This window comes from Giraffa tippelskirchi, chromosome 12 (genome assembly GCF_054371585.1).
Source record: "Giraffa tippelskirchi isolate mGirTip1 chromosome 12, T2T-mGirTip1v1.2.pri, whole genome shotgun sequence".
Lineage (NCBI taxonomy): Eukaryota > Metazoa > Chordata > Mammalia > Artiodactyla > Giraffidae > Giraffa > Giraffa tippelskirchi.
The window spans coordinates 25,170,038-25,186,947 of NC_137286.1; the positions used below are offsets into that span (position 1 = coordinate 25,170,038).

Sequence of the window (16,910 nt, forward strand, 5' to 3'; positions counted from 1 at the left end):
GCAGCCCACCAGGCTCCGCCGTCCCTAGGATTCTCCAGGCGAGAATATTGGAGTAGGTTGCCATTTCCTTCTCCAGTGCATGAAAGGGAAAAGTGAAAGTGAAGTCGCTCAGTCGTGTCCGACTCTTCGCGACCCCGTGGACTGTAGCCTACCAGGCTCCTCCGTCCATGGGATTTTCCAGGCAAGAGTACTGGAGTGGGGTGCCATTGCTTTCTCCGATTTGTATTTATATTTATATTTATACCAATACCTTACTTGAAATAAATGTCATTAATCTTTTCACATAATATGGGCATGAAATGGACTCCAAATCTCCTTTTATATTTACAAAAGGGCTTCAAAAAAGTTGTGAGTGCCATACAGTTACAACAAAGAAGGAGGCAGATCTCAAGAATTGATATGGGATGATTTCCAGAGGATATTAGAGGTGGGAGGGGGGTTCTGGAAGTGTAAAACATGTACACCCATGGTGGGTTCATGTCAATGTATGGCAAAACAAATACAATACTGTAGAGTTAAAAAATAGAAAATAAACTAATTAAAAAAATTAAAAAAAAAAATCAAAGGCAAAGAATACATTTGGTATGCCACCTTTTGTGCTAGAAAGAAAGGAAAACAAAAATATATTCATATATCTGCTTATTACTACAGAAAGAAGCAGAGGAAAAATAAGCCAGAAGACAACGGAATTTTGGACTTATAAGAGCTGATGGGAACCCAGGTTGATGAGCTAGGTGAGGGAATGACCGTGTGACCGTGTTTTGAATATACCTTTTTAGGTAGTTTTGAGTTTGAAGAACATGTTAATATTCTACACATCCAAAAAAATTAGTTAATAAGAACTGGAGGGAAGAAAAAAATAACCAAAAACCTAAAGGAAATGGAAACGAACTTAATTTTGTTTTAAATGAAAGTCATAATAGAAGGGAAGAAATAAAGAAAGAAGGGAAAAGAAGTGAGGGAGGAAGGGTGAAGAGAAAAGAGCCAATAACTAAGTAACAACATAACTCAGGAACTTTGGAACACAGTATTTGACCGTATACCCTCAGTCTTGAGCAGGGTTGGGAGTGTGGGAAAGAGAATGTGGGGATGGGGAGATTGCAAACAAATGCTGAACTCTTTTTTGCAGGTTTATTACAGTGGTTTGAAGCAATTCTGAAACCATTTTAATGGTATTATGTTACTCAGCAAATGAGTAAATGTGTTGATGTTGGTATCCAGGGAGCTCATGATGGAAGAAGGGAATATGAAATGGGAAAAGTCAAGAAAGAATCTGTGGTGGAGAAGGAAATGGCAACCCACTCCAATATTCTTGCCTAGAAAAATCCCATGGACAGAGGAGCCTGTCAGGCTACTGTCCATGGGGTTGCAAAGAGTCAGACATAACTGAGAGACTTTCATTTTTCAGGGGTCAAAGAAGGAGTAAGAACCAAGCTATGTTTTAAGACAATTTTGATTGTGGTCTAGGTAGGGTCAATGCTTGGGTCTTCCTGTCCAAAGTAATGGAGCCATTTGGACTCAGAATTAACTGAAGCAATGACAACCTGAACATTAATAGACAAAATAGAAAAAGTTAAGGCTGAGATTAAGTCTGAATCCTAATTTAGATTTAACACTTCAAGGAGACTTGTAGTCAGGTAGCCAGTTGTCTAGGTTTATCTAAGTAGATCTTAACCTTTAATGTGCTTATTGGTCATTAACCATGTGGGTTTTTTTTCAACATATGATCCAGAGCAATTTCATTGCATAAACATATAAGTTATGAGAAGAGATCTTTAAAAAAATATGGTTGTAGTCACCTGCTGTTGGCAGATTTTGTTTTTAGAATGGCTGATGGCACCCTAAGTCTGACAAAGCTCAGACTTAACAATGCCAAGACTTGTCTGAAATCATACCATAGTGTCGCCTAGTTATTTCCATAGCTACTCTATTTTGACTGTAATTGCAATTTGTCTTTATAGCCAAGCAACTGTCACTGTCAATTATGTTAGTGTTTTTCTAGGTATGAGAAGATAGATGCAAGAATCAGGGGTCATAAAAATAAACAAATGGGACCTAATTAAACTTAAAAGCTTTTGCACAACAAAGGAAACTATAAGCAAGGTGAAAAGACAGCCTTCAGAATGGGAGAAAATAATAGCAGACAAAGCAACTGACAAAGAATTAATCTCAAAAATATACAAGCAGCTCCTGCAGCTCAATTCCAGAAAAATAAACGACCCAATCAAAAAATGGGCCAAAGAACTAAACAGACATTTCTCCAGAGAAGACATACAGGTGGCTAACAAACACATGAAAAGATGCTCAACATCACTTGTTATCAGAGAAATGCAAATCAAAACCACAATGAGGTACCATCTCATGCCAGTCAGAATATGGCTGCTATCAAAAAGTCTACAAACAATAAATGCTGCATAGGGTGCGGAGAAAAAGGAACCCTCTTACACTGTTGGTGGGAATGCAAACTAGTATAGCCACTATGGAGAACAGTGTGGAGATTCCTTAAAAAACTGGAAATAGAACTGCCATACAACCCAGCAATCCCACTGCTGGGCATACACACTGAGGAAACCAGAATTGAAAGAGACACATGTACCCCAATGTTCATCGCAGCACTGTTTACAATAGCCAGGACATGGAAGCAACCTAGATGTCCATCGGCAGACGAAATGGATAAGAAAGCTGTGGTACATATACACGGTGGAATATTACTCAGCCATTAAAAAGAATGCATTTGAATCAGTTCTAATGAGGTGGATGAAACTGGAGCCTATTATACAGAGTGAAGTAAGTCAGAAATAAAAACACCAATACAGTATACTAACTCATATACAGAGAATTTAGAAAGATGTTAATGATCACCCTATATGCGAGACAACAAAAGAGACACAGATGTAAAAAACAGTCTTTTGGACTCTGTGGGAGAGGGCGAGGGTGGGATGATTTGAGAGGGTAGTGTTGAAATGTATATATTATCATACGTGAAGTGGATTGCTGGTCCAGGTTCAATGGATGAGACAGGGTGCTCAGGGCTGGTGCACTGGGATGACCCTGGGGGATGGGATGGGGAGGGAGGTGGGAGAGGGGTTCTAGAGGGAGGGGCTGTGCGCCCATGGCTGATTCATGTCGATGTTTGGCAAAAACCATTACAATATTGTAAAGTAATTAGCCTCCAATTAAAATAAATGAATTAATTTTTTAAAAATAAATAAATAAAAAGAAACAAGCAAAAAAAAAAGAATCTGTGGGATGGATTGTAACTGGAGAAACTGATGTGAACTCCTGATTTCTAAGATCATTCTATGTATGTGTATCTGTGGGTTTACATGTGCATGTATACATCTTTGCATGTATATACATCTATACATATGAATATGCCTTTGCACATACACATGTACATATATGTGTATACATATTTGTGTATTTGCTAGATTTGCCGACTAAAGGGTCAGTAAAGCAAAAACATCTCAGTAGCCCTAAGCAAACCTAGCACTCAGATCTTGGTCTCCAATGCCAACTCTTACTAAGGACCAAAGCTCTGCAAAGAAATGACTGATTAAAGGATTGGGGCAGGTAAGTACAAGGTAAGGCTGAAACACCTCGTTACACCAGAAAGTAAGAGATTGTTTAAAAGATGTCATAAGAACTAAAGAGCAAGATAGAAAAGGCTCCCACTGGTCAAACTTGGGACAATTTCAGCACCAAAATAATTTGAGTATAGTGATGGATTATAATTGGGGAAAAAAGAAATTCATGAATTCATACTTATGATAAATATATAAATAGGGGAAAAGGGAGAGATTTTATTACAGTGAAATACCAAGGGCCACTGCTAAGTGTGAAGAGAGTGGCAGAATTGGAAAATCATAATTTTGCAGCAGTCTTAGAAAGAATTGGATCAGATAAATATTATCAATGGATGGTAAATAAATGGAAAATTTTAAGGAGGGGCAGGATATTTACATAGTTTTACAGTGTTTCTCCATAAAATGTCCAAAATTAACACCACTAATGGGAAACAGATGAACACTGTGTGTCTCTAGACAGGACACACCAGGAATGATAGAAAACCATCTATGTTGATGACGGTTGAAAAATCATGATTTCAATCCAATCATGAGGAGAGATCAAACACAAAGTGAGGAATAATCTATTTTGCAAAGGGGGAATCTATTCTTCAAAATTGCCAGTGTCACAAGAAGACAAAGAAAGACTGAGGAAGTGTTTCCAGGCTGAAGAAAATTAAAGAGACATGACAACTAAATTCAAGACTTAAATTATGTACAAAGAGGGAAAAGGATATTTATTAAGGAAATTTTAAAAATTGGAACGTGTAAGGCAGATCAAATAAATAGATTTTGTATATTTTATATTTATAACCATAAATCTATCAACAACTCCACTATGATTTTATAAAAGAACACACCTATATCCTTATGAAGAAACGTATAATGAAATATTTAGGGATAAAAGGCCATGATGTATATAATTCATCTTCAAATGGGTTCAGAATAAAATGATACGGTTGGGTAAATAGATGACAAAGCAAATGGGCTGAGATATTAATAATAGATAAACCTAGTTTAAGTGTACTATTTTTATTTTTGTAATACTTTGTAAATCTGAAGTTATTTTCTAATAAAATATTGAAAAAGTTGTCACTTGTTATTATTTAAAATACGTATAGTTAGGTGTGTTGTCAGTGTGAAACAGCAAATATGATCCAGGAAATCTGCTATCTTAGAAAATATCTTTTGAAGATAGTGAGAAATTCTGAGATGAATTTTTTACAAACTGAGACCTCAGTATTTACTCTTAAAACTACATTACCTTTAGGGGAAAAAAGACCTAAGTGAAGAAAAGTCACATAAAAAGCCCACATTTTCATTCCATTAAATTAAAATTTAATTTATACTTACACTTTGAATTTTCCCTCTCCATCACCTCTTTCAGATATGAAACAAAATACATGAAAGGGAAATTGCATATTTTAAGTATTCTCAAGCAAAAATGTATGTTCCTACTAGAACATTAATCTCATCCTTCATAATTAACTATTGCATTTTTCTTTCATCAGGCTCTGACCTTTACGGTGTTCCTGTTGTGTGTGTTTTTAATGTCTAACTTTTCTGGAAAATGTGCAGAGGTCATAATGAGGCATAATTATATACAGTATATAATTTTCTTTGGCCTTTTTCAAGTGCTAATTTAGCTATCATTTCTTCATATAGAATTTTATAAGAAATAGTTTTAAAAATGAAAGTCCTTTCTCCAGCTTTGGTATGAATTATATGTTCAATAAGTAACACAGACAGGAAATTTAGTAACATACGTATAGATGTTAAGTGAACTCTCTAAAATAAATTCTTATTTATATACATGGAAATGAGTTTCTGAAACAGTTTTTTTCCTCCACACTCTGCTTTTATGAAAAGGAAACAAGTAATAACTAGCCTGCTATATGGTCAGGCCACTCAAGATGGCTGTTCTCTTGCTCTCTGTATATCCCCTGCTCAACCAGTCCCTGTCTCAGCTACACACTACTCCCCTGACCGACCTTCCCTCTTAAATCATAGAGCCTAATCAGTAAATGCCTGTGTACTTGCCCATGGTCCCAGCCAGTGATTATTCTGATTTTCAGGTCAGAATTATCCCCACTATGATAGCTTATCAGAGGGGTGGTGGAGGGTACCCACCTTTGCTGGTTTCCCTGGCAACCGATGAGCCAACCTGATGTCAATTCCCTCTATAACTGTTACTCTTCCTCTTCTCCTGGTAGTAAAAACAACTTCCATGTCCTGTTCACCGCCTGCCACACACAGTGGGGTGTTGCTCCAGGATTTTGCTTTAGCAGTGGAAGATCCCTCCTCCCCCATCTATTAAACCACTGGTATCTCTGTCACTGACTCTGAGCTCTTTCTTTGCACTTCAGGCTGGGTAAGTACAGGGCTTGCAGGCCTATAAGGTGCAGTCCCCCGCCTGCCTTTCCAGTCCTCAATTGCCTATTGTAAAATGGGCATGCATAAAGAAGGATGAAATAATGACATTTGCAGCAACATGGATGGACCTAGAGATTGTCACACTGAGTGAAGTTATTCAGACAGAGCAAGACAAATATCGTATGATCTAGCTTATATGTGGAATCTAAAAATGAACTTATCTACAAAACAGAAATAGAGTTATAGATGTAGAAAACAAACTTATGGTTACCAGGGGTAAGGAGGGGAGGGATAAAATGGGAGACTGGGATTCACATAAACACACTACTATATATAGAATATGTAACTCATAAGGACCTACTGTATAGCACAGGGAACTTGACTCAATATACTCTGTAATGACCTGTATGGGAAAATAATTTAAAAGGGAGTAGCTATTTGTATAACTGATTCACTTTACTGTATACTTGAAACTAATACAACACTGTCAATCAACTGTACTCCAATAATTTTTTTTTAAATGAGCATAAAATTAGCATAGTGACTGGCACGTAGTGGGTAGTCAAAAGATATTAATTTATTTTTTAATTAATTATATTGATTTAGAAAATAATATCCAGGGTGTGTTTACTATCTTAACCTGATTTCCTATAACTTATTTGTCATACTAAATAATAACTGGTCATCATTATGATAATGCTGAATCATCAAAGATTAAATTTTAAAAATGTTTAGGGCTTCCCTGGTTGCTCAGGGGTAAATTAAATAATCTGCCAATGCAGGAGACACAGATTCGACCCTGGGTCAGGAAGATCCCACATGCTGCAGAGCATTGAAGCTTCCGTGCCACAATTATTGAGCCTGTGCTCTAGCGCCCAAGCTCTGCAAGAGAAACCACCACACTGAGAAGCCTTTGCACCACAACTAGGGCGTAGCCCCTGCTCACTGCAAAGAGAAAAGCCCGCACAGGAATGAAGACCCAACACAACCGGAAATAAATAAAATCTTAAAAAAAACTTAAGTTGCCAGGAAGTCACACACAACTTAATCAGATTCTTAGGTTAAGAGGAATATTCTGGTGTTCAATTATTCAGAATCAGAATCTGTCATCTTTTATTTTTTAAATATAGCAATTAAGTATTTCATTCATGTTGAAGAATACCTCTTAGCCTTCAAATAGTTAGCAATTTTACTGTCTATAACATTTTTCCATATAATTTCCATCATTAGTGTAAGAGAATAATCTTAAACTTAGAACACTAAAAAATGTATTTAGAAAATGGACAAGTAGCACATATGTAAAAAAAGAACTATTTCCTGAAAAATTAAGGAGCTTTCATTTTACAAAACCTTCCTGTAAGCATCATCAGTCACTTGAGATTGGCAGGCATGAGAGAATCTATATAAAGACTGATTTGACTTTCACACCATTGTAATGACAAGATGAAATTCAGCAATGTGGATTTCTCAATAAAAAGACACTTTAAACTAAATGAAACATGCTTGCAAGCAAGCAAACACACACACAGAGGGAATTATTTGTCTTGAATTGCTGACAGTGTAAGTAACTTGATCAACTAATAGTACCAGACTAATTCTATAAACCTTAGAGCATTTTTTATAAACCAGTGGTTAGGGAATATTGGGATTTAAAGAGGATCTTATGCATTTTTATGCTCCTAATGCCTTAAATCATTTTAGTCCTTGAATGAATGTTGCTGAATAATATTTGTTTCATGCCTGTAATGGCCCATTTTTTATAGAGAGGTGGGATTTTTTTTTTAATTGAAGGTTAAGTGTAAGGACAAATAAATGTTTTAATAATTTTAGTATAGTTGTTACTAAATCATTTGGTTAATGAATTAGTTATTACTTTTAGTAAGTTAATAAAATCCATTAATATGTGTCTTGATGGTGTGGAAAAACACCAAATTTTACATCTGGTGATATGAGTCCAAATTTGCCACATAAAATAGATGAAGGGAGAAAAAGCGAGGCTGCAGTCTATAAGGTTGATGAACATGGCAACCTCTATGGTAGAGACACCAAAGACTTTGTGAACATCTGGAAAATCTGAATGTTCTGTATCTTATGCCTCTGTATTTAATAAGGAGTGAAGTTGCTTGGGTTAATCATCAAAATGGGCCATTTCACTAATGTAAATCTGAGGCCAAGTTTTCTTGCATTTTGCATTAGCTGCCCGAAAGTTCACTTGTTTTTAAGAATGTACTCACCAGAAAGCTCAAGTTCTTTGTGACTGTGGAACAGGGGTGTTGGTTGAGTCTCTTGTTCTTTGGAAGCCATTTCCCAGGTATGGGAGCACTTCCTTTCAAGCAAGAGAGTGCAAGACTCAATATCAGTGGTTCTTAAACAAGATATCACAAGGGATTTGTAACCAATAATAAAGTTCCAATGTTTAGGAAAATGCTTTTTGTGTAAGTATGAATTAGATTGTCTTAAAAGCTATCCAGAGACTATGGATATGCCACCCCACTTGGCCACATTAAGATGCCCTTCATGAGTGGGAGAGAAGGGGGCAGAGCCTTTCCTGACTGGAAATTGCTTATCAATTCTTGGCAAAAGTTGGAAGTGTCTCACACAACCTTCCTAGTTGTGTGTGTTGCAATAGAAAAGAGACTGAGAAAAGTTGTTTTATGCATTTTCTAGCTTACTTTAAAACCCAATACAAACCATTCTTGCATATTTTCTGCTTTGTGAGGGCCCATTAGTCAAGGAACAGAGTGGTCTCAAAGCACTGGCCAAAATGGCTTTGCTGCAGAAACCTTAACATTGCCATTTTGTTATTTTATTCTGGAAATGCAAATACGTAAGTCTCAGATTAAGAGGCTGTTGATATGTGGAAAGAACAGTTTGCTTTTTAGAGAGAAAATGGTGAAAAGACCACTGTCTTTGTGTGTCCCCTCCCTAGGCATAATGGCAGTGGGAGGTGGTAGGGCTGACAAAAATGAATTAAGAAAAAAGTGTAGTAAGTCTCTAACCTTTGAACAGCTTCTTTTCAAAAAGTGTCTACCTATGACCATAGCAGGATCTGTGGTGTGTACTGATCTCCTTGATAAAGTCAGATGGTTATTTACAACCAGCCCTTAGGAAATGCAAGTGTGTCTTACATAATCCTTGATCATGGTTTTGCCTATTTGGGGTTGAAAAATAAATTTGAAAACCCTGATTCTGAAATGGATTGTTTTTAAATTTCTTTGGACTACTCTAGAAAAACATTTAGAAAAAGGATTCCAGTTTATTGGTAAACTGAAGTGAGTTTAGGTTGTGTCAATTTTTCTGATAGTTTTGATTGAATTAATGACTTAGTCTATAATTGACTAATTCTCTAAATCAATCAAAGCCAGTCTGTAATAAGTGAACTAAATTTAAATCCTTAAACCAAATGTGGATGTAGAACAATCTTTATGAAACAAAGCACACTTCATTTTACTAAGGACACATGAAACTGAAATTAAGAACTCAATAAAACCTAGAAAGCAAAAAACTATTGTAGGTGCTAATACCTTACATTGATTTTGCAAATGAAAATCTACCTGCCTCTAAGAAAATGGTGTCAGAATTAAGAATAATACAGACCAGGGATGGGAAAACTTTCTCTGAAATGGACCAAACAGTAAATATTTTAGGCTTTGCAGGACATATGGTCTCCACCACAACTACTTAACTCTGCAACTACAGTGCAAAAGCAGCCATAGACAATATGTAAACAAATGTGTGGGGCTGTGTTCCAATAAAACTTTATTCATGGACACTAATATTTGAATTTCATATAATTTTCACGTCATGAAGCACTCTTTTGATTTTTTTCAACCATTTTAAAATGTAAAAACCATTCTTAGCTCATAGGCCAAATAGGCAGTGAGCTAGATTTAGCTCACAAAGTAGTTTGCTGGCCCCTACCTTATCCTGATGAAGCATGAGCTGTAAGAGTAAGTAGTGAACTTCAAGACACATCAAGAATGTCAGTGAATCATTCACACTTATACAGTAGCTATTGAATACTATTGAACATCACCTACGTACTATCCTTGACTAAAATGTTTACCCTGAGTTGAATAAAGAGAAAACTGAACATATCCAGACTGTGGGTCATTCTATAAAACGAGACAGGGCCCTTCAGAAATGTCAGTTATGAAAGACCAGGGAAACTGTTCAAGATTAAAAAGGTAGGAAAACTAAAAACAATGTGTAATCTTTGGCTCCTGTATTAAAGCAAAAACAACTGTAAAAGGACACTCTTGGGATATTTGGAGAAATCTGAGTATCTATTGTCAGGTTTTATTGCATTGATGTCATTAATACATTACTTGGGTGTGAGGATGGTATTGTGAACTTAAAGAACAATGCCCTGATCTTTGGTGATAAATGCCAAAGTATTTATAGATGTGCAATTTAATGTTAAATGGTTTGACCACACAAAAGTGCATGTGTGTGTGTGTGTGTAAAGAGAGATGAAACAAAAGTGATAAAATATTAACAATAAATGAGTCTGAGTGATAAGTATACAAATATTACTATACTACTCATTCAACTTTTATATAACCCTGAAATTATTCAAAATAAAAATTTGAATAAAAGAATACATAGAAAAAAGAGACAGCTGTAAATTTAGTGGGTTCAACTTGGAAAATTTTGCAATATAAGACTTATATAGTGCTTGAAAAATAAAGTATTTGTTAGAATTATAAAATAATACCATTCCATTTAGGTATTAAAATAATTTGACTTGTAAGAAATAGCTGAATCATTTTAGTGTGTTTTCATATTTTTATATAATTCTTCCCCAGGAAAATTATAGCATTGGTAAAATCTAAAGTTGGACTAATCAAACACAACAAAATTATTAAGCTCAGCTTCTAAAAAGCCCTGAAATTAGATTTTTTGTTATTGCTGTTGTTGTATAAGATGTATGCTTTATTCAGTGACCAGAAATCTGAAATGAACTTTTTTCTGTAATTAAAACTTACAAATAAAAAACCCCACTTCTAGCAGTCAAATCCAGATAATTCTTCACATTACTTGCTCACAGGATTTTAGGAAATGTAGGGAAACAAGATAGGAAACAAAATAGATAAGCCATCTTTTAATCTAGAGAAATTACCCTATTCAAGGACATGAAAGGCTCTTTCACAAAACAACTGTAAACACTTTGTGGGCAGAAACCACATTTTAGTTGCCTTTGCATCTCAAACGCCAAACATACTGCTGCAAGTAACCATTCCATGAATGCTTGTTGAATGACTGAATGAGTAAATGAAAGTGGGGGGATTCTGCTTTATATGAAAACAGGTTAGGTTTGGATTTGATGTAAGGAAAAGATTCAAGATGACTCCGGCACTGGACTGGGGCACTGAAGGAAGTAATGAATTCTTATTTATTTACTTATTTATTTCTTTATTGAAATTTACAATAATAGAATAAACATTTATCTTGGATATATTCTGAGAGAAAACTTACCACTTAAATGTTCAGATATTTTTCTACATGTATGATGATGGAGACAGTTCCTCAGTTTCAAGGATACTGCCTCTTAACATTCAGTCAGGTTGAAATGGATCTGAAAATCATGACATATGAAGGGTGGTGGAGGGAAGTGAACAACAGAAATCAGAGCAGCTGGGAGAGGATGAGTAACTGGTCTCAATTTTATCTTCAGGGTTGCCAGGAGAAAGGGGCAGAAATACTCTGAGCAGCTGCTCAGGAGAGAGCTCGGGTCGGTGACCAAATTAAAGGCAAGGGGAAGCTGGAACTATGCAGATTTCAGCAACCTAAGAGACAACTTTTTTACAGAGAGATGTGTCTAATGGTGGGACAACTTGCCTTGACAGATAATGAACACACTGAAAAGGTCACATCGAAAAGGTACAGGCAGAGTTGGTGTGACCATTTTCAAGAGTGCCTGGGAGGGTTGTGTCTACACAGAGCAAAAGACTGAGGCTATATTTCATTCCTTCCAACCTGAAAAAGCATTTTCAATAAACCTGAAAGTCATGCTACAAATTCAGTGTTAATACTAAGCAGATACTTAAAAACACACATTTTCAATACCTCAGAGTCTTCAACGAGCACATAACTGGTAAATAGAACAGCTCAGTCAGTTTGTTCTTCAAATATTTTACAGTAGACTTAGACTTGGCATTCTTAATTACCATCCAAGGAAAATTTAGGTTGTCTCAGTATATAAAATAATGCCATACCTCCACGGAGATTCAGAGTGCTCCAGGATCTGTTTCTTCTCTACAGCCTGGCCGCTCTTCCCGTGAACTCTATGATCCTTGGGAGCCTAAATTATTATAGTCTACAGCTGCCTCTCAATGAGGCATTTATCTCTAATCTCTCCCACCTATAATCATGGTGCATCCTGCCGCTAGATGTCTGCCCAAAACCCCTTTTGAACAAATTACTACCCATTACAGAGCCTAGAACGATTTATTGATTTAGAAATATGTACGGAAAAGACGGGGCACACAAAATGAAAAGTTATTAAGTGGCAGAATCATAGACTAGTATTTAAACAACATTCTTGGTGTGGCACTAATAAGGTTCTACTAATAACAAAAAATCAGGTGCAAAACAAAGATGCTCTAAAGTTTCCTTACTACTTAGCATATTACATTCAAAAGCTCCAACTTAACTTTTGAAGAGATTCTTCGTTAAGTCTCTCAGTTTACCTTTTCTCCTCCTGCCCCTGCAGGTAAGCTTCACCGTCTCCTACTGTCTAGCTTCCTGCTCTCTTCTAGCCTGTTTCTTCCTGCTCGTCCCTTGTCGCTCCTCTTTGTGCCTCTTTCACCACTTTGCTCTCTTCCTCGTCTGCGGGACAGCTCCTCAGTCTCTCTGTGTTCACCTCGTCCATCCTGTCTCTAAGCCGCCTAAGAGCAGGGCTTTTGGTATCACTGCATCCTGACGTCTAGACTAGTGCCTTGCAGATAAAAGATAGTGAATTATCAGGTGAATGAATGATTGTCATTACTGTGACTATATGAATCTACACTATTTTTTAAATTTTGATACAAATTGATTACACATTATGTGTGGTTTTATATTGCATTACACCTTTTTTCTAATTGTTTATGTGTTTTAGTGTAGCTTTCTCAAAATGAATAGATAGATGTCATCCGTATTACCTAATTCAAAACTTCAACTCAGCAGATTTTTATTGAGTACCTACTATGTGTCAGGCACTTTAGTAGGCATTAGGATATAAATTCATAACTACATTTAACAAGAGCAAGTAAAGACCAAATAGAGTATTTCTTAGCTAACTTCTTTTACACAAAATAAATACACTTGAAATCTATAGTTTAAATTAAAAAATAATCAACTTTTTTATACTTTTCTACCATTTTTTCTATCAAACCCATTCAAAAGAATTATATAACATAAATATAAGATATACTATACCATCAGTGATAAATATAAATTAAAAAATCTAAGATAAATTTTTATTGGTTTGGGGAACTGGCATTTAATCATCTGTTTCCAAGATCTTTATAGTGATCAGAAAGATTTTTAAAATTGTGAAAGCTTCATCTCTTATGCAATATGAATATTTTGGAAGCTGCTACATGTCACATTTTTCCAGAACCAGGTGCAATAATTTGGTAAAGAACACAGGTAAAAGAGATCACTAATTTTCCTTTTCCCCCAATAAACTATGTTTATTATGCCAATTTTAATTGCCATGCAATCTAATGGATTTAAGGCTTATATTTTCCACATCACTAGACATCACAAACATGAAAGCATTTTGTATTGTCATTATACATCAATGTTTGTACTTGGTTATACATATATACAGAAATTATTCGCACATCTTAACCTTGCTATTTCCTCCTTTCAAACCAACACAATTTTACCATGAAAGCAGCTTTTTAATAAATGGTATAAGAAATACAGCAAGGCACACTTTTTTAAAAAACTTTTTTCTCATTACCACCTCAAGAAGCATAAAAAAAGAAAATGTTGTACATAATTTAATAGTAGAATGTCACCAGTTTATAATACACAACACCATATAGTTGTTTCCTGAAGTGCTGCATAGATTATTCTTTTTAAAAGGAAATAAATAAAATGGCGCTTTTAAAAGTTAAGCTTAACTTTGAAAGAAGGACCAGTGTTTCTTCCCTTTGCTGCCATAAAATCAAATATTGGCCTTTCAGGTAAATCTCTTTCCATAAACATAGGCATCATACCATTAAAAAGAATTAAGATTGAAACATGAGATTGGTCAAGTACCACCAGCAGGGCAGGGAGTTGGCGGGGCCGGGGTTGGGGGTGGGGGTTCATTCCAGACAGGTGAATTTAATGGACCATCAATTTGGTGAAATGCAGAATTTTAAAGAGTAGATGGGGAGGGGAGAAGGCAAACTGAAAAGTCTTGCTGGAGAGGTGGGGTCGGTAGAGGTAGCTTGGGACAGGAATCCATGGGAGAACAAGCAGCTTTGCTGAACTTCAAAGACGATCACCTAAAGAGAACCAGTGCACATCCAGATCACAAGGCTCATGTGGACGACTGCATTCAGAAGGAAGATTCATCTGGGGAGAGGTCAATGTAACAAACGGCAGTGACACGATGGAGCCAGAGACCAGCCCAGGGAGGGAGAATGAGGCCACCTTTGAGTTGCAGCCAGGCTTACCTACAAGAAACAAAGAAGTGAGAAGAAAAGGTTTCAGAAGTGTCTGTTTCATTTGCAAAACTGATGAAGGCCACAATTTTAGAAATGGTTGCTAATGTTCTGAAATAAAAGGATACATAAAATAGAGTGCTTGTAATAGCCCAAATGTTTCAGAATCAATGTGCTAAATAGATTGCTCTGTTTTTTAAAAAAGACACAGTTTTAAAGAAAAATAATTATCAAGTTTGACTTTTTCTCTGGATCTCATCTGCTCTTTTGCTTGTGAGTGAAAGTTGCTCAGTTGTGTCTGACTCTTTGCAACCCCATGGACTACATAGTCCATGGAATTCTCCAGGCCAGAATACCGGAGTGGATAGCCTTTCCCTTCTCCAGGGGATCTTCCCAAGGATCGAACCCATGTCTCCCTCATTGCAGGTGGATTCTTTACCCACTGAGCCACAAGAGAAGCCCAAGAATACTAGATTGGGTAGCCTATCCCTTCTCCAGGGGATCTTCCCAATCCAGGAATCGAACTGGGGTCTCCTGCATTGCAGGTGGAGTCTTTACCAACTGAGCTATCAGGGAAGACCTTTGCTTGTGAACTCGGTTTTGCGTATTCAAGACAGCTTCAAATCAGTATGAAAATGTGAGGCTGCCGATGCCAAGTGACACAGCAAAGTATCAACTGAGCCCCTTTGAGGAACTGATGAAGGCTACCATTTTAGAAATGCTTGTTAATGTTCTGAAATGAAAGGATACATAAAATAGACTGCTTGTAACAGCTCAAATGTTTCAGAATCATTGTGCAAAATAGATTGCTTTGCTTTTTAAGAAGACATAGTTTTAAGAAAAATAAATGTCAAGTTTGACTTGATTCACAGAGTGGGAGTCTGGACTCTCGGGTTTAACCCTTCCTTCAATCACTATACATGTGACAGTGGGATTGAACAATTTCATTATTTTACAATGGTGAAATATTCATAAATGTGATAATCCCAAATCCTTCAACCCCTTGCCTATGAAAGGATACAACTGGGGCTTCTAGCTCAAATACGAATGCATTCCATTTAAAGTACTGACAGCATTGTGCAAATAAGAATGATTCAATTATTTCTGTACATCTGATGGCTCAGATACAAATCTGTTACAAACTCAATTGGTTCTTCATATTTCTAAGTGGCTAAAATCAACCTGTCAAGTGTGAGGAACAATTAAAATTGGGCAATGCAGGATGCAATTGTGGTAGGTGCTCTGACTAGCTCTCACATATAGCAGGCTTTTGCTTGTAGGGGTTTAAACTGAGTTCTCAAGTCAGATGTCAGGTTGCTTTATGGTCCTTCTAGAACTACTTTCCTTCTTTCTGTCTTGCTCTCTTCCTTTATAATCTTGCAACCTGTTCAAGAGCCAGAAAAACTTGAGCAAATGTGGTTTGGCTGGAGCCTCACGATTTGGGGAGAAAAGGCAAGCTATCAAGAAGAGGGAGAGAAAGACAGGAACAGATGGGATGAAATTTGTTACAGTAAAATAACGCAGTAACTCAAGAAAGACATGGTGCATTGTTCAAATGCTGAGGACATGACTCATTTGAAATCTGGCCACTGAGTAGGGAATCCTTAGGTGAGGCAAATATGGGCTTACTAAATGACACTACTTAAATTCCTCTGGATAATCAAAACTTTCAAGTTGGCCCATTTGGAAAGGGTCAGGATAAACTGGTTGAGACAAAGATCTGGGCTCCATGTATATGTGTGTGTGTGCGTGCGTGTGCGTGGGAGTGCATGTGAGATGGCTGATGCCCAATAAAATCTTCGATACTTAGCATGTAGGGCTAGTTATTCTGAAGTGCTAGGAAATTAAAAAAAGGACATCCAACAGAACTTTGATGTATTAAAGTGATTTAAAGGTAAATATAATAAGATCACATCTATGTTGTTTAGGGAAAATTAATACACTACCACCAAGAGTAGTTTCCTAAACTGCTTGGTCAACTTTGGGTCATATTAAACACTTAATGTCATTCCAATTAACAGAATAACAATTTGCTGTGTACATGAGAAACGTTGCTTTTAGAGCTGTCCCAGTTTATAAAAACTGAGTAGCAGCACTGTTTACTGTATATGTGTATACTTGAGCATGCACAAATACAAGTACTTGCCTAAAATCTAAAATCTATGGCCCTCTAATTCTTTGCAGACTGATAAAGTAGGAAAGGCAATACAGCTAAAAAACTTCTGAAGGAAATATATACATCTTAACTAAATACAGCACCCTCCCACACTAAAAAACCCCAGAAAAATCAAAGCAAACCAAAAGGAAAAAAGTAGTATACACTGGC

At 36.4% G+C, this 16,910-nt stretch overlaps 1 protein-coding gene across 5 annotated transcripts in view; it reads right to left on the reverse strand.

The window, feature by feature from the left end:
- Window positions 1-11,333: 11,333 nt before the first annotated feature.
- The window catches only part of AKAP6 (A-kinase anchoring protein 6), a 571,209-nt gene continuing 565,632 nt past the window's right edge, over window positions 11,334-16,910 (reverse strand). For all 5 annotated transcript variants that reach the window (XM_081547988.1, XM_081547989.1, XM_081547987.1 and 2 more), the window contains one exon: window positions 11,334-14,596. The gene's annotated coding sequence lies outside the window, so the exon portion shown is untranslated. The remainder of the gene's footprint in view (window positions 14,597-16,910) is intronic.